This window comes from Melanerpes formicivorus, unplaced genomic scaffold (assembly GCF_026170545.1).
Source record: "Melanerpes formicivorus ecotype bairdi unplaced genomic scaffold, bMelFor1.0.p_v2 SCAF_2, whole genome shotgun sequence".
Taxonomy (NCBI): domain Eukaryota; kingdom Metazoa; phylum Chordata; class Aves; order Piciformes; family Picidae; genus Melanerpes; species Melanerpes formicivorus.
The window spans coordinates 48069234-48091852 of NW_027142354.1; the positions used below are offsets into that span (position 1 = coordinate 48069234).

General features: G+C 48.5%; 1 long non-coding RNA gene across 1 annotated transcript; it reads right to left on the reverse strand.

The window, feature by feature from the left end:
• Positions 1-2099: 2099 nt before the first annotated feature.
• LOC137445845 (uncharacterized) lies at positions 2100-20112 on the reverse strand. The gene is made up of 3 exons (XR_010988501.1): positions 20080-20112; positions 4929-5073; positions 2100-2834 (listed from the first exon to the last, which is right to left on the reverse strand). It is a non-coding gene; the product is annotated as an uncharacterized lncRNA (long non-coding RNA).
• Positions 20113-22619: the final 2507 nt, after the last annotated feature.

Consider the following 22619-nt stretch of genomic DNA (forward strand, 5'->3'; position numbering starts at 1 on the left):
GACTTTTTACTAGGGTTTGCAGTGACAGGACAATGGGCAATGGCTTTGAGCTGGAAGAGGGGTGATTTGGACTGGAGATTAGGAAGAAATTCTTTCCAGTGAGGGTGGTGAGACACTGGAACAGGTTGCCCAGGGAGGTTGTGGATGCCCCCTCCCTGGGGGTGTTCAAGGCCAGATTGGATGAGGCCTTGAGAAACCTAGTTTAGTGGAAGGTGTACCCTATGGGAAGGGGGTTGGACCTGGATGATCTTTAAGTTCCCTTCCAACCCAAACCATTCCATGAATCTACAACTAAGATCTTTGTGAATGGGTTCCTTAAAGGCAGAAGCGAAAAAATCCCCGTAAAATTCAATTGAAATAATTTAGCCTAATCTGCTGTTAAACAATTAAGGCTTTGCTAAATCAGGGGTAGAATTTGCATCAAAATGAGGCTAACCCATGTGCAATATTGGGCCATTTCAGAATTAGCAGTAATTGAATTGAATGTGTTTAAATGGTTTGTTATCAGGGTGATTGTTGTGGATTTCTGCAGCGTGGGGAAGGCAATCAGAGCCAGCACCACACACACCCTGCACAAATCAATTACACCATAAAACTGAACTTAATGAACAGGAATTTCCATCTCTCTCTGTGTTATGTGAGGGGGCTTTATTTGCATGTTAATATCAACATGTGCAGCTAATTCCAGAAAGCAACCTGCATGCATAATTCTGCCCCATTTTGGCAGCCTGTGCTGCTCAAGGGTGGGGACTCCACGGTTGCTTGCCAGATGTGAAGGCAACACAGGTCCCACCTGCTGGATGCAGGTCCAGAAGAGGGCACAAAGATGATCAGAGGATTGGAGCACCTTTGCTATGGGGACAGGCTGGGAGAGTTTGGGCTATTCAGCTTGGAAAAGAGAGGGGTTTGGTGAGACCTTAGAGCTGCATTTCAATACCTGAAGGAGGAACAACAGGAAGGCTGAGGAGGGAATGTTTAGAAGGGGCTGTGGTGATAGGATGAGGGGCAATGGTTTGAAATTGAAGCAGGGGAGATTTAGATTTGACATTAGGAGGAAGTGCTGCACAATGAGAGTGGTAAAATACTGAAACAGATAGCCCAGTGATGTGGTTGAGGCCCCATCCCTGGAGACATTCAAGATCAGCCTTGATGTGGCCCTGGGCAGCCTGGACTAGTTGGAGGTGTCCCTGCTGGCTGCAAGGGGGTTGGACAAGAGGACCTTTGAGGGTCCCTTCCAGCCTGATGCATGTTGTGAATCACTGAAATATGCAATGAACTGAACTTTGAGATTCAGTTTCTAGCCAAAATTCACCAGCACTGGCTGCTGTGTCTACAGCAGACCACTTTGTTATTTACTGTTTGATTTCCATTAAATCACCACCTTTGGCACTTTCAAGGCTGAGTGCTCAGCAGTTGGGTAATTTTGTGGGGTTTTGCATGGAAAGCACACAGTCATTTCTTTACCCAAACAGTGCATTCCTTCCCTCCCAAACTCAGGCACACAAACTCAGTGTCCCTGCCCATGGCAGAGGGGGTTGGAACTAGATGACCTTCAAGGCCCTTTCCAACCCAAACCATTCTATGAATCTATGAATCTTCTCTCTCTGATGCCAGGTGCCTTTTTTCTCTTCCCCTCTGGCTGGTGAGCCAAACCACCTCATTCTGCTGTTGCTTTGGTACAGTTGTTGCTAATAAGAGCAGGAAAAGAAAGAGTAATTATACTGTATCTGAATTTTAATCAAGGTTTTTCTAGGAGCTTAATCCTCATAATAGGGACCAACTGGAGCTGTCCATGGTCTCTGTGATTCCAAATTCTTTCATGCTGCTTGAAGGACACTCCGTAAGTGGCTGTGTTTCCTGAAGAGCTCAAAACCACTTCAGACACTTACAGGCACAGAGGAGATGATTTGAAAACACAGCTCCAGTCTTAGTCACAGAAGACTTCAGTATTTAACCCATAAATCCCTTTTGCAGTGTCTTCATGAAGCAGACACGCCAAAGTTCCCCTGCTCCATGGCTCATGGAGCATTCACCATCTCAAGAAACAAGCAGTGAGGACATAATGTCTGGGAGATGTCCCTTGATTGAGACACCGTCATGGATTTAGCTCAGCTGTTGGCTGAGTTAAAACCAGGACAGACACCAAAGGAAAACCTGGCAGCAGAGCATCTTGTTTGATGTATCCTAAAGCAGTCTGAGGAGTAGCACCCTTGAGCTGAGACACTAAGCCTCTGATCAGTTCCCACCAAGGAGCTGCTGTGTAGGCTGTCCATCCATGCTGGTAGTAATGGAAGCAAAAGGGAGAGGGCTCGTCTGTTTCTGAACGGGGAAAGGAAGCTCTTTGCCAAAACTCATCTGAGGTTTTCAGCCAAACCAATGGAGAGGAAATGCAGAAGGACCAGATCTGTCTTCTCCTAGCTGACTCCATCCATCCCAGCATTCCCAGCTGTGTGTTGCTTGGTGACAGGAGGCCAGCTAGACAAAGGTGTCACATTCTTGATAGCTAGAAAATTTTAGTCACAACATTCTGGACATTCTTGCAAAGTAGTTTGCTGAACATAAAGAGTGAAACACCTCAGCTTTCCCCAGGCTCTGCAGCAAGGATCTCTTTCTGAGGGAAATTTTATCCCAGTTGTGTCCCAGCCTCTGTGACCACTGGGACACTCAACTCAGACCTAGCCCTTGGAGGAAAATAGGGGACAGGATGTACACAATCAGAGGATATTAGCAGTTGAGGAGGTATCTGTCCTGCAGGCCCCTTCCATGATGGTGGACTGGAATGACCTCTGTCCTGGTGGGTGGTGAAGAGTGCAGATAAACCTCTTGGACATTGGCTGTGAATGTAGAAACACAGAATCATTAAGGCTGAAAAAGGCCTTTAAGTTCATCAAATCCAAACATAACCCAGCTACCATGGTCACTATATCCTGAAGCTCCACACCTACACATTTCTTGAACACCTCCAGGGATGGGGACTCCACTACCTCCCTGGGCAGCCTGTTTCAGTGTTTCTTGCAGGAAAGAAATTGTTGCTAATGACTAGTCTAAACAATGGGAGATGAGATATAAAGACATGGAACTGGAGGATAGCCAGGCATGGAGGTGATATGACAAGCATCAATAGCAGGGAGGGAAGATCTTGCCAGGAGGGGGTTGGCCTCTTCTCTCAGGCAACCAGCACCAAAACAAGAGGACACAGTCCCAAACTGCACCGGGGAAGTTTAGGCTGGAGGTGAGAAGAAAGTTCTTCACAGAGAGAGTTGTTAGCCATTGGAATGGGCTGCCCAGGGAGGTGGTGGAGTCACCATCCCTGGAGGTGTTCAAGAGGGGACGTGGCACTTGGTGCTATGGTTTAGTAGTCATGAGGTGTTGAGTGACAAGTTGGACTTCATGATCTTTGAGGTCTTTTCCAACCTCATTGATTCTATGATTCTATGATATCCAGGCATGGAGGTGATATGACAAGCATCAACACCACGGAGGGAAGCTCTTCACTTGGATGGCACCCATCCTCTGCTCCGTCTTGTTCTCCCATTCTCAGCTGTGCTGGGGCTGATCCACCCCAGGCTTGCATTCAGATGAAGCAGCAGAGAGCTGCAGAGCTGGCGCCAGCCACCAGCAAGGATCAAAAGGCCCCAGGAAGCGGTTGGGTGTTACTCAACAGCCCATCAATGCAGCGGGGATGCAGAGTAGGCGCTGGGGAAACGTGCCTGCAATCGAACGTGAAAGGAGATTGGGGTCAGGCCGAAATGAAGGGCCAGACGTGTTTGATTCTCTCTGCTAGTTAAGAAAATTACACGTTACACAATGGGAGAACTCAGCACCAAACAATAAAAAAGAGGGAATAATTACAGTTATTTTGGAACAATGAGGAAGCCAGGAAAAGAAAGCTCTTTTTTTTTCCCCCCTCCTCTCCATTTTAAGCACCAAGTCCAGTTGTGTTCAGCCTGGGTTAACTTCAAACACTTATTTTCCATATCCAAGAAGCTTTCAGACTGGAAACAAAGCAAAAGAAAAACAGCAAAGGCACAACCATTTCCATTTCTGTGTGCAAAACACCCATCACAAGCAGCCAGAGCAGGATTTAACCACTCTCGTTGAGAAGAACTTCCTCCTGATGTCCAACATTGATTTAATCTGGGAGAGAGGAGATTTAGACTGGAGATTAGGAAGAAATTCTTGACAGTGAGGGTGGGGAGACAGTGGAACAGTTTGCCCAAGAAGGTTGTGGATGTGCCCCTCCCTGGAGGTGTTCAAGACCAGGTTAGATGAGGTCTTGAGCAGCCTGGTCTAGTGGAAGGTGTCTGTGGTGGTTCGAGGCTTAACTGGGACTTAAGAGCTCAGATGGGGGCAAGGCTGAGAATCCCTCCCCTGCTCCCCCAATAGGGAGGGAAAAAGAAAGGGAAGGAGTAAATCCACCAAGAAATAATTTGGAGTTGGCTTGGAAGTAGAGAGGTAAAGAATTTTCTTTAAACATATATATATATGTGTGTGTGTAACAATAACAGGTAGGGTTCACAAAGGGTAAGGAACAAGGATGGATGGGAGAAAAAATAAGAATACAAAACCAGTCTCTTTGAAGAGGTGTGGAGGCAGCAGGGAGAAGGATCAGGCCTGACCACGTGGCAGAGAAGCAGGGAGCCACCGGCAGTCCTTGTCCAAGCAAAGGCAGGGGCCAAGAGACCTAATGGCTGCAGTATCCTCCTTATTATAGCCTTGCTGGGCAGGGAGGGGGAGTGGAACAGAATGATTTAGTTTCCCAGGGGGAAAAGCCCCTGCAGTGAGGGCAATGCTCCCACAAGCCCTCCCCTGACTCCTTCCAGGATGGGAGTTAACCCATGACAGTGTCCCTGACTATAGCAGGGGGTTGGGATTGGTTGATCTTTAAAGGTCCCTTCTAACCCAAACTACTCTAGTTTCTGCCCTACCCTTGATGTCTTTGGTGTCTTCTCCAAGCCTGCTTCAGCAGCTCCTCCGTCAGCCTCTTCAAACGAGCGGTTTGCGAGCCGCTCTGCTCTCGTCGCACTTGTGCTGCAGAGCCCAGGCTCTTCTGAAATGGATCTTTCTCCTCTCCTAAAAATAAATGCAGGCAATATCAGCTGCTGTCCCGGGTAACAAGAATTAATAACTTGTTTCTTCAGAGTCAAGTGCATCCTGTAGACAGGAGGGGAAATAACCATAACCTGCCTCTGATTACAGCAGGAGATAATGGGGCCGTTCCGGGGCCCTCCTCATGTGTCACTGTCTCTTCTTGCCATTAGCTATTTACTCCCCACCCTTTGGATCATACCTCAGATTTCATTATCACAACCAATAACTCTCTTCTCTTCCAGCTCAGAGTATGCTGCTCTCTGCTCCCCCTTCCCCCACACCCTCCCCCCCCCAAAAAAAAAGCCCCAAAAAATCTGCTGGCATTGTATTTCTCATAATAAGTTTTAATTGAATTTCAGCTCTCTGCCTTTTATACTGCATCCTAGGCTTTATTGGGTTTAATTACAAATCCATAGCTATTTGTTATGTGGCTCTGGTTTGATATTTTGCACTGACAATTACATTTTTATTCAAAGGAGAGGGGGAAAAAAATGTATTAGAAAACAAAAAAATAGCAGCAAGAGAGGGGCTCGTTGTAAGAGCTGATTAATTGAATTCTGGCTTTCTGTGTGTTCATGATGAATGATTACATGCCAAAAAGGGACTGGAATATTAGATCAGAGTACACTTAGTCATTTTAATTGGTTTGCACAAAGTGCAAGCTGCTGGAACAACAGCTCAGCTGTGAAAACACGACGGCAGCGGGGGCACCGACGGCAGCGGGGACACCCACGGCACTGCCTCCCAAACCCTCTCCCTGATGCTTTAACTTCTGTCTGTGCAGAGGATGGAGAGATGGGGAAGCTTCAGTGCTCTCACTTAAAGAAAGCAAGGACAGAACATAGAATCAGAGAATCATAGAATGGTTTGTGTTGGAAGGGACCTCCAAAGAGGAAGTTTTACACAGAGAGAGTGATTGGCCATTGGAATGGGCTGCCCGGGGAGGTGGTGGAGTCACCATCACTGGAGGTGTTCAGGAGGAGACTTGATAGGGTGCTTGGTTGCATGGTTTAGTTGATTAGGCGGTGTTGGATGATAGGTTGGACACGATGATCTTGAAGGTCTCTTCCAACCTGGTCTATTCTACTCCTATTCTATTCTATTCTATTCTATTCTATTCTATTCTATTCTATTCTATTCTATTCTACTCTACTCTACTCTACTCTACTCTACTCTACTCTACTCTACTCTACTCTACTCTACTCTACTCTAGTCCAACCCTCCTGCAGTCAGCAGGGACATACTCCACTAGATCAGGTTGCTCAGAGCTTTGTTGAGCCTGACCTCAGTATCAAGCTGCGCCAGGGGAGGTTCAGACTCGAGGTGAGGAGGAAGTTCTTCACCGAGCGAGTCATTCGTCATTGGAACGGGTTGCCCAGGGAGGTGGTTGAGTCATCGACCCTGGAGGCGTTCAAGGGGAGATTGGACGTGGCACTTGGTGCCATGGTCTAGTCATGGGGTCTGTGTTGATAGGTTGGACTCGATGATCCCCGAGGTCCTTTCCAACCTAAGTTATACTGTGATACTGTGATCTCCAGGGCTGGGGCCTCAACTACTTCCTTGGTTAATCTGTTTTAGTGTTCCACCACCCTCATGGTACAGAACTTGTTCCTGACATCCAAACTAAATCTGTCCTTTTCTAATTTCAAACCATTGCCTCTCATCCAAGGTGTTCCCTGGGCAGCCTGTTCCAACGCCTGACCATAGAATCACTAGAAAGAGCTGGAGCCTGCTGCAGAAGAATCTCAATGTGCATTGAGAGTCAGAGCAGTCTGACAGCAACCCCATCCATGCAGCCACAGAGGCTTGGCATCACTCTGGGTTTTGGTAAAAATAACTGCTCTGAAGCGATGCTCTGGAAGTGCAGCTCAGCACCATCCCCCAGCACAGCCTAATGTGACAGGGCACTGAGAAACACAACCTGACAAACTGGTGGCCACGGCCAGTCTTGCTGCAGAAAGCAAATTTTGCTCTATGCTCTCCTCACCAAGCACCATGAAATGTGGTGTGCCAAGCGTTCGAAGGACGTGGTCACCCTGGGTGTGTTGTGTCACATCAGATCCATCTGACAGCAGGCGAGCACAGACCTCATACATGGGCACGCCAGAGAGGAGCTCTCAACCCAGACTGAGGGTGGGGGAAAAAAAACCCCAAAGTCCTACTTTCAGAGGGTGGAGTATGGCAGTGACAGAAACGTCAGTAATTTATCAACACACACTGAATCAATACAGAAAAAATAAGGCGTTGGGGGGGGAGGGAGATGAAAAAAAAAAGAGGAGAAAGGAGAAGAGGGAGGAAGAAGAGGGAGGAAGGCAAAGAGGGAGGAAGGCGAAGAGGGAGGAAGGCGAAGAGGGAGAAAGAAGAGAGAAAAAGGTGAAGAGGGAGAAAGGAGAGGAGGGAGGAAGGTAAAGAGGGAGGAAGGAGAGGAGGGAGAAAGGAGAAGAGGGAGAAAGGAGAGGAGGGAGAAAGGAGGAGAAGGGGAAGGAGAAGGGGAAGGGGAAGGGGAAGGGGAAGGGGAAGGGGAAGGGGAAGGGGAAGGGGAAGGGGAAGGGGAAGGGGAAGGGGAAGGGGAAGGGGAAGGGGAAGGGGAAGGAGAAGGAGAAGGAGAAGGAGAAGGAGAAGGAGAAGGAGAAGGAGAAGGAGAAGGAGAAGGAGAAGGAGGGGAAAGGGATAAAGAAAAAAGGAAAATAAATTCGAAGGAAAAAAGGGGGAAAGAAAAAGTACCCTCCTCAGCCAGCCAGTTTATTCAATCAGGCCTTCATCCCAATTCAGCAGTCCTCATTCTTTTGACCTGGGCTTATTGACCACAGCTATGCCTGCAGCCTTCTGGTTTACACAAGGCAGTGGACATGCAATGACATTTTAGGGGGAAACCCCCAGACTTCATTACTCTCAGCATTACAAAGCAATGGAGAAAGAGTAGAAGCCATCAAAATAAATCCAACCCTTTTTCTCTGGGAAGAGGAGCACCAAAACCTGGACAGAGAGATTCTACCACCTGGCAGTTTGAGAAGCCTGGCAAGTGTGGATTTTGAGAGGTGCTTTACAGCTTGCCAAACAACTCTGGAAGGAGAATTTGGTGTCACAAGCACTGACCTAGATTGCAGCAAACCCATGATGTGACAAGTAAACTGTACACTCCTATTAAGCTAAGCCCTTGGGACTGTTTGATTGCCCTGACACTCTGCTGGGACCGCAGCAGCGCGAAGCCTTCATGGAGAGTCCTCCTGATCCCCAGTGACAGGAGTGGGGGGAGCTGGGCTCCTGCTATTAAACAGCCAGCAACATTATGGATGGGCACCAAATGCCCACCTCCTTTGGCAATAATCCTGCTCTTCAAACTCAGACTTAGACAATCCCACACCCTGACAAACAGCACTGGGCAGCTGGGCACTTTTTGTTTGATTTTGTGGCATGTCTACAGCACCTTCCCAAGTGATTTGTTCACCTAAACCAAAACCTTCCCACAGCCTAAGGCGCCAGAGACTGCAAGCACAAGTGCTGCTGGGTCCTTCATAGCATCATCAAGGTTGGAAAAGCCCTTTCAGGTCATCAAGCCCAACTGTAACCCAACTACCATGACTACTAAAGTATATGCAGGTCCCACAAAGACCTTTCAGCCAAGGCTTCAGCTTTCAGCAGAGAACAGACTCCTGCATGCTTGGTGTGTGCTGGAAGCATGGAGGAAGCAGTGTGTTGGGTTTCAGTAGAATCATAGAGTTGTTTGGGTTGGAAAAAACCTCCAAGATCATTGACTCCAACCATCAACCCAATACCACCATGGGCACTAAACCATGTCCCCAGGTTTCTTCAGCACCTCCAGGGACAGTGATTCCACCACCTCCCTGGGCAGACTAAAGAAAACCGATTGTTCATGCTCAGAAGTAACTGAAGGAAACCTGGAGCCAACCCATGGGAGCTCAGGAGGGACTTCTGCATCTCAAGAGGACAGAATGAAGAGCACCTCTTCTGAGACAAGCTGCATTGTCCTGCTCTTGTTGGAGCAGGGTATTGGCAGTGGCAGGACAAACAAAAGATTACAACGTGAAAGAGGGACAAAAGGAAAACAAAGGCTGGACTTGGGCAAGGAGAGATGCTGACAAGCAGATAGAAAACAGGACAGTTTGAGGTCACAGGCTAATTTATATTCAGAGGCAGCTTCCAGTTTCAGCCTCAGGATCAACTGTTATTTTTCCCCACCTATTATCTTCTGGAACGTCCTTGAGCCAAGAGGAAGCGACCGTGGCTCCTGGCTGTCCTTGGGTGACCTGCTCTGAGGACTGAGGGGCTACAGCCCTACAGCCATGCATTGAGGGGGTACTTTGACACCACCCCTTCAGCACATCACAGAGGAGTCCTGCCTGCTCCCAGAGATTCACCACAGATTGCATTGGTTGAAAGGGATCCTCAAAGGCCCTCTTGTCCAACCCCCCCTGCACACAGCAGGGACATCTTCAACTATATCAGGCTGCCCAGGGCCACATCAAGTCTGGTCTTGAATGTCTCCAGGGATGAGGCCTCAACTACATCCCTGGGCAACTTGTTCCAGAGGTGACTCCTTGTGCCTCCAACAGCTTCCCAAAGCTGCACAATGACACAGCAAAGCATGTCCCTCATCAGCAACACTGAGGACACTGAGCAAAATGCATCCCTGGAAGAAAAAAACAAACCAACCTTGTGTTTGAAGTGAACATCACAAAATGGATGTGCTCAGCGGAGTTTTCAAGAGTTTCCAAGCAAGCACAACACTCAAGTGCTTGAAACAGTTTTCTGTGTCCTACTGGCATCAGGAACAGCTCGATCAGATGAGCTTCTCACAAGGAAAAGTCTGGAGTGGAAGGGTCAGGTTTTAAGGAAGAGTTGAAGCTGATGGCAGCTGTGAATAAAGCTAGGGAAGAAGTCACCATCACTGGAATCCTCATTGTACCCCATCCACTCTTCCTAGGCACCTTCACCCCTGGAGAGGTGTAGAAGGAGGACATCCCAGCACCCTGACAGCCTGGCACTGCCTGGGGTAGAGTGAGCCGTGTACAGTGCCCACAGCTACCAGCATGTTGCAGCCTCAGATGCTAAAACTCTGCCATATGGGGGGAAATGTCTGTCTTTTAATCTCTTCTGCATTGCTTTTTTTTTAACTCACTGATTATTTTTAGTCCTTTTACCTTCTTGGTTTCTATATAGAGGTTTAAAAGATGCCAAGACACTACCATACATTTGGAGAGCAGCTGAACTGCACAGAAGTTCCTCGCACAAGGAACTCATACAGGAGCCTCATACAAGATGCATGGAGAAATGTAGATGGTTTAGGGGAGGAACTGGATTGTTCAGAATGGGGAAAAGGGAAAAAACTAAAAATATCCCCAAAATTCAGGAATATAAACTAAGCATAACCTGAAATGTATCCCAAAACTAAAGGTGAGGTCCATAACACAACTGTAGGGGAAAAAAGAAGCCTCCGATAAGAAAGAACCTAAACCTCCCCTAGTGCAACTTGGGGCCATTCCCTCTTGTCCTGTAACTTTTTTCATGGGAGAAGAGACAAATCCCCACCTCACTCCAAATTTCATTCAGGGAGTTGTAGAGAGCAATGAGGTCTCCCCTCAGCCTTCCTCTTCCCTCAGCTGCTCCTCACCAGCCCTCTTCTCCAGACCCTTCACCAGCTTTGTTGCCCTTCTCTGGACATGCTCCATCCCTGAGGGGGCCAAAACCAAGATTCAAGATGTGGCCTCACCAGTGCTGAGTACAGGGGGGCAATCCCTGCTCTACATTCCAATAGCAAAACAAAGCATACAGCACTGAAAAATCAACCAAGAAGGAGACTTGAGCAGGTGGAGGTGGTTAAACAGCTCAGGAGAACTACCCCTTGTATTTGATGTACCTAGCTGCACCCAGGAAAGCAGATCCTCAGCTTTGAGTGGAGCACTTCAGAGAAAACTGTCAGAGCTGGACCCAAGGGCTGATCCCAGGGTTTTTCCCTGCAGCACCACCTCACTCAGAGCAGAATATGCCCCATGTTCTCAGAATCTGAAATCTGAGAGTTAGCCTCAGCTGTTATCTCAGGGAATTTTCAGCTCCTTACTATTCCTGCTGCTTACAAAGGGATTGTTTTGGAGGTATGCAAAACAAAACAAAGCAAACAAGCAAAAAGCCCCCCCACAAAACACCCAGCCCAAGCCCCGTTTAATCTTCCCAGAGCACTGAAATGTTTAGTTTGGGAGAAAACTAATTGCTACTTGGATAGCCCTGTGAATCTTGGCCCTTGCAAAATCACAATTTCAAATTACTTGACTGCTTCATCTGAAAGCAGAATCTCTCTTTCTTTTCAGGGAGGTTTTCAGGGGGTTTCTTTAACGAAGCAAACTTCTAAACTCAAGGAGACTTAAAGCTCCTGGCAAATCTTTCATGGAAAAACAGGAGCCTCCAAAATAATGATCTGCCTTCAGAGTGTGACTGTCCACAGGTGGCTCTTTCTTTGCTCTGATTTTGCTGCTACAGAAACACAAACCCATTGATGTCCCTGAGCAGACCCACACAGCAGCTGCTTTGGCCTCACTGCCTGCATGAGGCTGCTGGCAAGAGGGAAAGATCACAGACTGCCTCAGGTTGGAAGGGACCCTCTAAGGTCCTCTTGTTCAACCCCCTTGCAGTCAGCAGGGACACCTCCAACTCAATCAGGCTGCCCAGGGCCAAATCAAGTCTCATCTTGAATGTCTCCAGGGATGAGACATCCCCTGGGCATCTTGCTATAGTGTCTCACCATCCTCACTGTGAAGAGCCTTCCTCCTGATATCCAACCTAAATCTACCTAGCTCCAGTTTCAAACCATTACCCTTGGTCCTATCACCACAGCCCTTTCTAAACAGTCCCTCCTGAGCCTTCTTCTAGGTCCTCTTTCAGATCTTGAAATAGAGCTCTAAGGTCTCCCTGGTGCCTTCTCTTCTCCAGGCTGAACAGCCCCAACTGCATCGGGGAGGTGCTCCAGCCCTCTGATAATCGTCACAGCTTCCTCTGGACCTGTTCCAGCACAGCCATGTCCTTCTGGATGCAGGGAGCTGTTGTCAAGGCAGACACACCAGGATATTTAAGTGACACATTCCATAGGCTTTGGTTTTGTTTTCTCAGGAACAGCTTTTCCCTCTGCCCACCAGAACAGCAGCTCAAAGTTTGCCTTTCTGGGATGTGAAGTTCCAGGCTAGAGGCAGCTTTGTGCAGCTGGTAAAGCTGCTCTTGCCTCCAGCCATTGTGAGGCTGAGTTAAAAGAGCTGGTCCAGCGCTGACCACATGAACGTAGAGATGGAAAACATCCTCCAGACACCCCTGCCCTCAGATGATCCACAGCATGACAGAAGCAGAAACAAGGGCAGAGCAGGACAGGGATGGTGCTGCACACTACAAAAAGAGGTTCTCAGGCACCAGAGCAGGCTGCCCAGGGAGGTGGTGGAGTCACCATCCCTGGAGGTGTTTAACAGCCATGTGGATGTGGTGCTGAGGGACGTGGTTTAGTGGCAATGGTTTAACAGCAGTTGTGGGATTGTGAGCTCTAGGCAAGCAGTTTGATTTGATGATCTCAAAGGTCTCTTCCAGCCTCCACAGGTCTATGATTAGGAGCAAGAGGCTGCCAGGCTGGGAGGAGAGTGCTGAAGAACAGCTTTTACCTTGTGTTCCTCCGGCAGACACACAACCTGCAGTAATGAGCTGCAGCAGGAGGCAAATTGGAAGAGAGAGCCCACAGATTACAAATGTAAAACTGTGGTGCCTGCTCCTAACAGCTGCAGAGAGCAACCCTGCCAGAGATAAACGATGCTGATGGGGGGAAGCTGAAGAGAATGAACCGAAGGAGATAAATTTCTGTGCTCTGATTGCTGGCACGGGGTTGACCAGCTAGGAGAAAAGCAACAACGCTCTCAGAAGTCCTACCTGCTGTCGGTGGCTATTAACACCCAGCAGTACTTCCTGGTAGTTCTACAGCACTGGAGTGATATTTATTCCTTCTGCAGGAATTAACAAAATACCAACAGCACCTGTGAGGAATCTTACCCCAGGCTGCCCCTGACAGGGCCCTCCCGTGGTTCAACCCATGATTTATCTGGGAGCTCCAAGCGCAATCATTAGACCACCACAGGACACAGAAGACTTTCCAAGGGCTAATCATCATTGCAAAACCTTCCCAGTGGGGGCACAGAAAGTGATTTATCATCGTTTGCTCCTGTAATTTTGATGCATTGAGCAATATTCCAATTGTTCAGCAGTTCCTCAAACCTTCCTGGGTAACATGAAGAGAGATGAGAGGCCCCATCCCTGGAGATAGGCAAGGTGAGGCTCAGCAGGGCTCTGGGCAACCTGATCTGCTTGAGGATGCCCCTGTTTACAGCAAAGGAGGTTGGACTAGATGCCCTTTGGAGGTTCCTTCCATCCCATACCATTCTATGATTCTGTGAAGCTCTGAGATGCAGGAGATGGGCTGCAAGACCACTCTTGGAGCACTCTGCTTGCACACTTAGGTGTGTATCCATGAGATCGTCATCCAAGGAGTCAGGGAAGTGGCAAGGTGGAAAAGGACCTGGGGATGCTGGCTGGCAACCATCTGAATATGAGCCAGGGTGTGCCCAGGTGGTCAAGGAGGCCACCAGCATCCAGGCCTGGATTAGTGGTGGAGTGACCAGCAGGAGCAGTGAAATGATCTTACCCCTGTGCTGGGCACTGGGGAGGCCACAGCTCAAATCCTGTGTTCAGTTTTGGGCCTCTCACTCCAAGAAAGACATTGAGGGGCTGGAGCAGGTCCAGAGAAGGATGAGGAAGGTGGTGAAGGGTCTGGAGAATAGAGCTGCTGAGGGAACTGGGGTGGTTTAATCTGGAGAAATGGAGGCGGAGGGGAGACCTCATTGCTCCTGAAAGGAGGTCACAGTGAGGAGGGGGTTGGTCTCTTCTCCCTAGCATCAGGTGATAGAACGAGATGAAATGGCCTGAAACTGTACCAGGGTTTAGGTCAGAGATTAGGAACAAGTTCTTTGCTGCAAGGGTTTTCAGGGATTGGCAGAGGCTGCCCAGGGAGGTGCTGGAGTCACCATCACTGGAGGTGTTCAAGGAACTTTCAGACATGGCACTTGGGGGAATGGTTTAATGGCAATGGTGGTGTTGGGTTGATGTTGAAGCTGATGATCTGAGAAGTCTTTTCCAACCCAAATGATTCTATGAACATGACTGTATAAAGAACATGGCTAAGTCACTAGACTAACACCAGGGGCCTCAGCATCTGATGGACAAATTGTCTCTGTCCTGAGTGCAGAGTGGCCAGGAACTTCAGGAAGAGCTGCTGAAGTCAAACCCAAGCTGTTTATTTGCACCCTGTTTCCAGCCAGTGTTGGCAGGCAGGAGGTCCAGGCAAATACCATCAAACTCACCCAGAACCCCAAAACATGCCAGAGATTCCTGATTCTCCTGTGGTTTGGGGACTAATGCAGCACTAGGCTGGGTTTCTGAAAAAAACAACATCTTTCTTAGGGAACCACTTCTCAGATGCATTTCATTTTGGCCCAGCACAGCAGAATTATTCCTGTCCCCTGGAATCTGGGGTATTTTGTCTTGAAAACCAAAACCAGCCCCTTCTGATGGGAGAAGCCCCAGGTTTGGGGTTCAGGAGCTGGGACTGGCCCTTGCTAACTCTGTGAGGAAGGAAATGAGGTACCTCATTTTCAGGTGCTTTTGAAAACCCTACCACAATTTCTTGGCATCCCTGATAAGAGGCACTTGGAAAGCCAGACAGTGTTTGTGTTTTGGAGAAGAACAGTGATAGTGAACAATAGACTCTGTCTTCAGATCAAGAATGCGAGGAAAGGTAGATAAAGATGCTAACAGGCATTGCAGCTGTCAGTTTGCTTCCCATCTTTATCTTCCTCTTCAGGCACTAAATCATTTTCTACTTTTCCTCTTTCCTAAGGGTGTCAGCATTCCTGCACTAGCCCCTTTCTGGTTCTTCTCTTTCCCCCCTTCTCAGCCAGTGAGATTGCCTGGGAGTGTTTTGAGGGAAGCAAGAAAACATAAAAGGAAGCACATGGTGCTCTGGTTAGAAAGGCAATGCTGGTATCATCACTGCTGAGCCCCCAGAAGATGCATCTCAGATGCAGATTGGTTTCATGAAAGCAGATGGGGAAATAACAGTCATTTTTCTAAGGAAATAAGGTGAAAAAAGCAATGTCTGGGAGTAAGCAGCCACCACTGGCAGGGCTGGCAGTTCAGCAGTTAGGGACCTCTGTTCCCTACCATTTTTTTCCCCCTCCACTCCAGACTCTGATCTTATGTTGAAAGTTGGACTCAATGATCTTAGAGGGATTTTCCAACCCAAACAATTCTATGATTCTATGACACAAGTGGCTACTATTGCTGGGAATTCCAGTCTTGTCCAACTGCTAGCACAGCTCCTCATGGGCACAGCCTCAGATTCAAGGCTGGGAAATCTTGGAATCATAGTATCAGTCAGGGTTGGAAGGCACCACAAGGATCATCTAGTGCCAACCCCCCTGCCATGGGCAGGGACACCCCACACTAGATCAGCCTGGACAGAGCCTAATCCAGCCTGATCTTAAACACCTCAAGGGATGGGACCTCAACCACCTCCCTGGACAACACATTCCAGGGCTTCACCACTCTCATGGGGAAGAACTTCCTCCTCACATCCAGCCTGAATCTCTCCACCTCCAGCTTCATTCCATTCCCCCTAGTCCTATCACTACCTGATATCCTGAGAAGTCCCTCCCCAGCCTTCCTGTAGGCCCCCTTCAGATACTGGAAGGCCACAATTAGGTCACCTCAGAGCCTTCTCTTCTCCAGACTGAACAGCCCCAACTCCTTCAGTCTGCCCTCATAGGAGAGGTGCTCCAGCCCTCTGATCATCCTTGTGGCCCTTCTCTGGACACCTTCCAGCACCTCCACATCCCTCTTGTAATAGGGGCTCCAGAACTGGACACAGTACTCCAGGTGGGGTCTCACCAGGGCTGAGTAGAGGGGGAGGATCACCTCCCTTGACCTGCTAGCCACACTTCTCCTGATGCAGCCCAGGATCTGATTGGCCTTCTGGGCTGCAAGTGCAGCCTCCTTCTGTCAGGCAAGGCAGTGCAGAAGCAAGGTTTTCATGAAAAGAAACAACTGATATTTAGGTATTTGACAAATCCATTAAGCAACTTGAAAGGTCACCCCGCTAAGTGTTTGCGAAGAGAACGCAGGGAGAGAACCCAGCTACACCCTCCTGGCACAGCATAGCAATGAGGAGAAGCTTCAACAGGAGCAGTCTTTCATTTCAAAAGAGCAAACAGAAAGATTTGTGCTTCTCTTATCTCTAATCCCTACTTCTCTCTCTCCAGAGGTTTGCTCCAATTAGTTATTTCGTATTAGGCATGGTTTGTGCTGCTTTCCTCAGCCCTGTGTCAGAGGAGATCAAACACAAATTGTGCAGCTCCTGCACCTAAGCCAGGGCAGCTGCTAGGGAAAACCAGGAGTTGGGGTTTGTTTTCCCAAATAGCATCATGGAATCAATAAGGTTGGAAAAGACCTCAGAGATCATCAAGTCCAACCTGTCACCCAACACCTCATGACTAACTATGCCACAGCTTCAAGTGCCACGTCCAATCCCCTCTTGAACACCTCCAGGGATGGTGACTCCACCACCTCCCTGGGCAGCACATTCTAATGGCCAACACTCTTTCTGTAAAGAACTTTGTCCTCACCTCGAGCCTAAACTTCCCCTGGTGCAGCTTGAGCCTGTGTCCTCTTGTTCTGGTGCTGGCTGCACACGAGATCTATTCACAGAATCAGAGAGTGGCAGGGCTTGGAAGGGACCTCTGGAGATCATCAAGTCCAACCCTGCTGCCAAGTCAGGGTCACCTAGAGAAGGTCACACAGAAACACATCCAGGTGGGTTTAGAATGTCTCCAGAGATAGAGACTCCACCACCTCTCTGGGCAGCCTGCTCCAATGCTCTGTCACCCCTGAAGAAATTCCTCCTCATGTTTAGATGGAACTTCTGATGTTCAAGTTTGTGCCTGATGCCCCTTCTCACTGGGCACCACTGAATAAAGCCTGGTCCCTCTTGAAGTGGGGAGCCCAAAACTGGATGCAATATTTCAGGTGAGGTATCACAAGGGCAGAGTAGAGCCCCATGAATAACTTGTTATCCACCAGGACTCCCAGGTCCTTCTCCACAAGGCTGCTCTCTGCACTTCAGTGCTGTGATTTTACTAAACAAACCAAAAAATACAGCAAAGAGCACCCTCAACTTACACCTGTCTGAGGGGGAGAGAGGGTGAAGGTCAGGTGCCAGTGAGACTAATCTTAACATCCAGCACTTCTGAGCTTTGCAGGTTGGAGTTCATGATATTTGTTGTGCTTCTATCTCCGAGGGTCTACCACTACATCCCAAAACCTGGGGACTTTGCAGTTAGCTGGAGTTGTTTCAAATGAGTCTTTGCTTCTTTCTGGCAAGAAATGGCCACAAGGATTAAACAAAAGCCATCCTGATAAAGAGCCTGAAGATACTTCAGGCCTGAAGCAAAGACGAAGCTCACGCTGCAGAGTCTGAAGCCAGCCTGGTGGGAAGTTGAACTTCACTGAATTTTCACTGCAATCTTCCTTCACACAGTTCATGCAAACTTAGCTAAGGGCACAGGAAACAGCACCAAACCAGCAAGGCTGATGAAACAGTTTTATTTCAAGATATAAAAGCAAACCAAATCTGGAAAGAGAGACATAAAGACTTGCTCTGATGTGTCTCCTCCCACTACCCACCCTTCTTCTCTCTTCTTCTTCAGCTTTTTCCTCTCTGAAGTGTTAAACACACCACCCTTTGTGGCTACAATTCCTGGACTTTTCACTTTGGTCCTCTATTTCTAAGCAGTTTGGGGCACAGGCTGAAGAAGAAGCAGCAGCATCCTCTAAGGACATGTGAAAGCACCACCTGAAGTTAAGACCTTCAGTGAACTATTGTGCTCATAGGACTCTCTGAATCTGACTTTCGGCAGTGCTGGAACCTTGCTTTCTCAATCCATGTCCCTGTCAGAGCTCTGCTTTGGCCTTCAGGTAGAATCATAGAATCACAGAATCAGTCAGGGTTGGAAGGGACCACAAGGATCATCTAGTTCCAGCCCCCCTGCCATGGGCAGGGACACCCCACACTAGATCAGGCTGGCCAGAGCCTCATCCAGCCTGCTCTTAAACACCTCCAGGGACGGGGCCTCAACCACCTCTCTGGACAACCCATTCCAGGGCTTCACCACTCTCATGGTGAAGAACCTCCTCCTCACATCCAGCCTGAATCTCCCACCTCCAGCTTCATTCCATTCCCCCTAGTCCTATCACTACCTGAGATCCTGAGAAGTCCCTCCCCAGCCTTCTTGTAAGCCCCCTTCAGATACTGGAAGGCCACAATAAGGTCACCTGGGAGCCTTCTCTTCTCCAGACTGAACAGCCCCAACTCTTTCAGTCTGTCCTCATAGGAGAGATCAATTCAATAATGCCACAGCTGCTGGAAAAATGGGAGGCCTTTAGTTTTCATAAATAAAAACATCTGTCTGAAGGTTTGAGGGAAACAAACACAAAACACTGTGAGTGTGAAGGAGAATTTACCTCTCTTATCCCAAAAAGCTTCAATAAATAACATCTGGTATTATTCTCTGCATGGCTTATGCAATAAAGCTGAGTGAGGATACAGAATTGTAAGGAGAAGTCCTCTGAAGATGCAAAACTGCTTGGGAAATAAAAATGAATCATGATTTACAACATCTCCCTAAAGTCAGAATTACCATTCCAGCTTTTAAAAGGTGAATTTGAAGAACTCATCCAATTTCCCCTGCCAAGGCAATGTCAGGAGAAGGCCAGGGACAAGTCTTCTTAGTGGGAAATCATCTTGCCCCTACAGCACAGCTCCACTTTAGAGTTAAAAAGGGTAATTCTGAGCCATGTGTGGGGCAGAATAAACTCCAACTCCTACTGCTGTTAAATCTTGTCTGTGTGGTGTCTGTCTGGTTAAACAGATTAGGCTGAGAACAAGAGAGCAGCACCCTCTGGGTGTGTTAACCCCAGACTTCATTGCCTTTGGAGATAGTTGGACCATAAAAGGATTGTCCCCAGGCATTTCTCTCACCTCCCAGCAATGAGCACACTTGAGTGGTTTCCACAGCAGATTCCCTCACTGGGACATTTGTTGCTCTTCCCAGCTGATCCCAGCTGTGAGAACCCCATTTCCCCAGAGCTCAACCCAGTAGCTTCAATAACATCATAGAATCACATAATTGTTTGGGTTGGAAAAGACCTTCAAGATCATCCAGTCCAACCATCAACCCAACACTACCATGGCCACTCAACCATGTCCCCAAGTGCCATGTCCACAGGTTTATTTGACACCTCCAGGGATGGAGACTCTGCCACCTCCCTGGGCAGCCTCTTCCAATGCCTGACCACTTTGGCAGCAAAGAAATTGTTGCTAGTCCAGTCAGGCAGGTATAAAAGGATGGCAAACTCAACAACCTCATCATGTCTGTGCCTCAAAGAATAGAGCAGATCTACCACCACCTTTACCAGCCCCTGGCACTTCAGCAGATTTGAGCTGCAACGTGGACTGAGAGAGGTTTAAAGTGGTGAGGACACAGGTCTGATCAAACACAGAGCTCTGAAAGGTGGTTGTAGCCAGGAAGGGGGTGGTCTCTTCTCTCTAGCAACCTGCACCAGAACAAGGAGACACAGTCTCAAGCTGCGCCAGGGGAAGTTTAGGCTCGAGGTGAGGAGAAAGTTCTTCACTGAGTGAGTCATTAGCCATTGGAATGGGCTGCCCAGGGAGGTGGTGGAGTCACCATCCCTGGAGGTGTTCAAGAGGGGATTGGACATGGCACTTGGTGCCATGGTCTAGTCATGGGGTCTGTGGTGACAGGTTGGACTTGATGATCTTTGAGGTCTCTTCCAACCTTGGTGATACTGTGAGTCCCCCACATCACCATCACTCACCTTGGGAGCACATCAGAAAAGGCTGAAATCAAATCCCTCACAGGCATCTTGTTCCAAAATGTCTGGCCTCATTTTGTAACCCTGTGGAAAAGCTCAGCCCAGGTGCTCAATAATCATCTCCAAGGGGCTGTTTAGGGCAGTGCAATCAGGATATCAGCCATTTCTCTGTGAAGAAAATTCAGGGTGTGAGAAAAAAACAATCTGTAATCACCAGGTTAAGAATGGGCATTCAGCAGTGTAAATGCTCAGATGATTCAAGGAACCAGTGGGGTTTGGGTTTTTTCCTGATTTGAAGTTACAGGTTCTTGATTTAAATACCTTTGGCAGAGTCTGGGCAGCCAGATGAGTTGGAAAGAGAAGCCAAGAGGACATTTGCTGGCTATCCAACCATCCAGGGGAAATAAAGGTGTTCCTAGATTGACTTTCCACATGAAGATTTCTCACAGTTCATTCCACAGCAAGGAGGCAGCAGGGATAGGTTAAGTTCCTGCTGCCAGCTGTGTTGTCTTTCATCTTGGCCATAGGAATAAAGGTCTCCACTTTATGGAGTCTTCTCCATTAGCTGGGAAATGAGGTGACCAAAAGATAATGCTGGCTGACCTTGAACCCCTCTAGGGAATCTCAGCCAGATCCTTCACTCACCCTCCTCCTCCTCCCCCCTTCTTGCCTCTGCCTTAATCCTTATTCACACTCCTGGATCCTTACTCACACCCACATGTGTCCTTACACCCATCTGTGTCCTTGTTCACCCCATCCTCACCACTGGTGCAATTATTTGTACCCCAGGTCCTGGATCCAAGAATCAATGATGACCAAACCATGGCTGTGAGGAGGCTGGCTGTGCTTTGTATTGCCACGTGCTGGACCTCCAAGTTTCTTACCAATGAGTGGCTGCAACAGTTTCATCAGCTCAACACCAAAAGTAGCTTGCACCCACAGGGCATCCAGATGGACCTTGCCCAGCTGACTATTCTCATAATTGCCTTTATTAAATGCCTGCACTTAAGCACTAAACAAAATGAGGACTGGAGGAAGGCATCTTACTCCCAGAGAGGTTGTGGAGGCATCTCCTATAGAGACCTTCAAGACCCATCTGGATGTGTTCCTGTGTGACCTGCCCTAGGTGACCCTGCTTTGGTAGGGCAGCTGGATTCTGAGATCTCCAGAGGTCCCTTCCAGCCCCTACCATTCTATGATTCTGTGATCTCTGAGCAGAGTCCTACAGTGCAGGATGGTATATACCAGATCTCCAGCCCATCCATCTTGTGTTGCCATGGCAACGTGGACACCTTAAAGAAGCCATTACCCACTCCTGTGCAGCAAAGCTGCCCTCGATTCTGCTGTAGAAACATCATAAATGGCTTCCTCAGTGAACCCAGGGATGTTCAGCTTGTGGCTGGAATATCAATTCTGCTGATAATCAAACAACTGACAACCATGCCCCCTGCTTTGATCTTTCTCGGGCATTAAATGTCAGGAAAAGGTTAAGTTCTTCACCAGTTTGGGACAGATTCCCCTATTCCCCTGGTGTGCTCCTGGCAGCCTGCACAGAGGCAGCAGTTCCTGAGTGACATGTTTCTGCAAACACCAGAGCTGCACCCTCTGCAGTGTGACACAGACCCAGAGCAAGCTCTTCTCCTGGGAAACCTTCCCATGTTTATTTTACTCCTCCAAGGAAAAAATGTAAATGTCTCCTTTTTTTACCCCCCTACAACTTCTGTCTTGGCTTCTCTGTGCTTTGCAAAGCAGCTTGGTACCAAGCTGTGGTCCCAGCTCATCTGGGAAGGATCCAGCATCTCCACTATGTGCAATCTCCAACTGCTCTGGATGACATGGAACTCTTGGAGGGTATAGAGGAAGCCACAAAGAGGATCAGAAGGCTGGAGAGCCTGCCCTGTGGGAAGAGGCTGAGGTAGTTGGGGCTGTTCAGCCTGGAGAAGAGAAGACTCCACATGGAGACCTCAGAGCAGCCTTTCAGTACCCAAAGGGGCTACAGGAGAGCTGGGGAGGGACTTTTTACAAGGCTTGTAGCGACAGGATGAGGAGCAATGGTGTTGAGCTGGAAGAGAGCAAATTTAAACTGGGGATTAGGAAGAATTTCTTCCCAGTGAGGGTGGTGAGGCACTGGAACAGGTTGCCCAAGGAGACTGTGGATGTCCCCTCCCTGGAGGTGTTCAGGGCCAGCTTAGATGAGACCTTGAGCAATCTGCTCCTGTGGAAGGTGTCCCTGCCCATGGCAGTAGGTTGGAACTAGATGATCTTTAAGGTCTCTTCCAACCCAAGCCATTCTATGATACTCTGGTAACTTGGGGAGAAACAGACCCCAGAGCAAGGACCTTGGAAGAGCTGAAGCCCCCCCATGGCAGAGAAAAAAACTTTCTGGTTTGGAAAGCACCTGGTGCTGCCAGCCTATGCTCTGAGCACAAGGCAATCCCCTTACTCCTCCTTCTCCTCCTCCTTGTCCTTGGCACCAATTTCAACTGCAAATGCAGAACTGGAATCCCAGAGCAGAGCAATGCAGGGAGAAGCTGGGCTGGTGG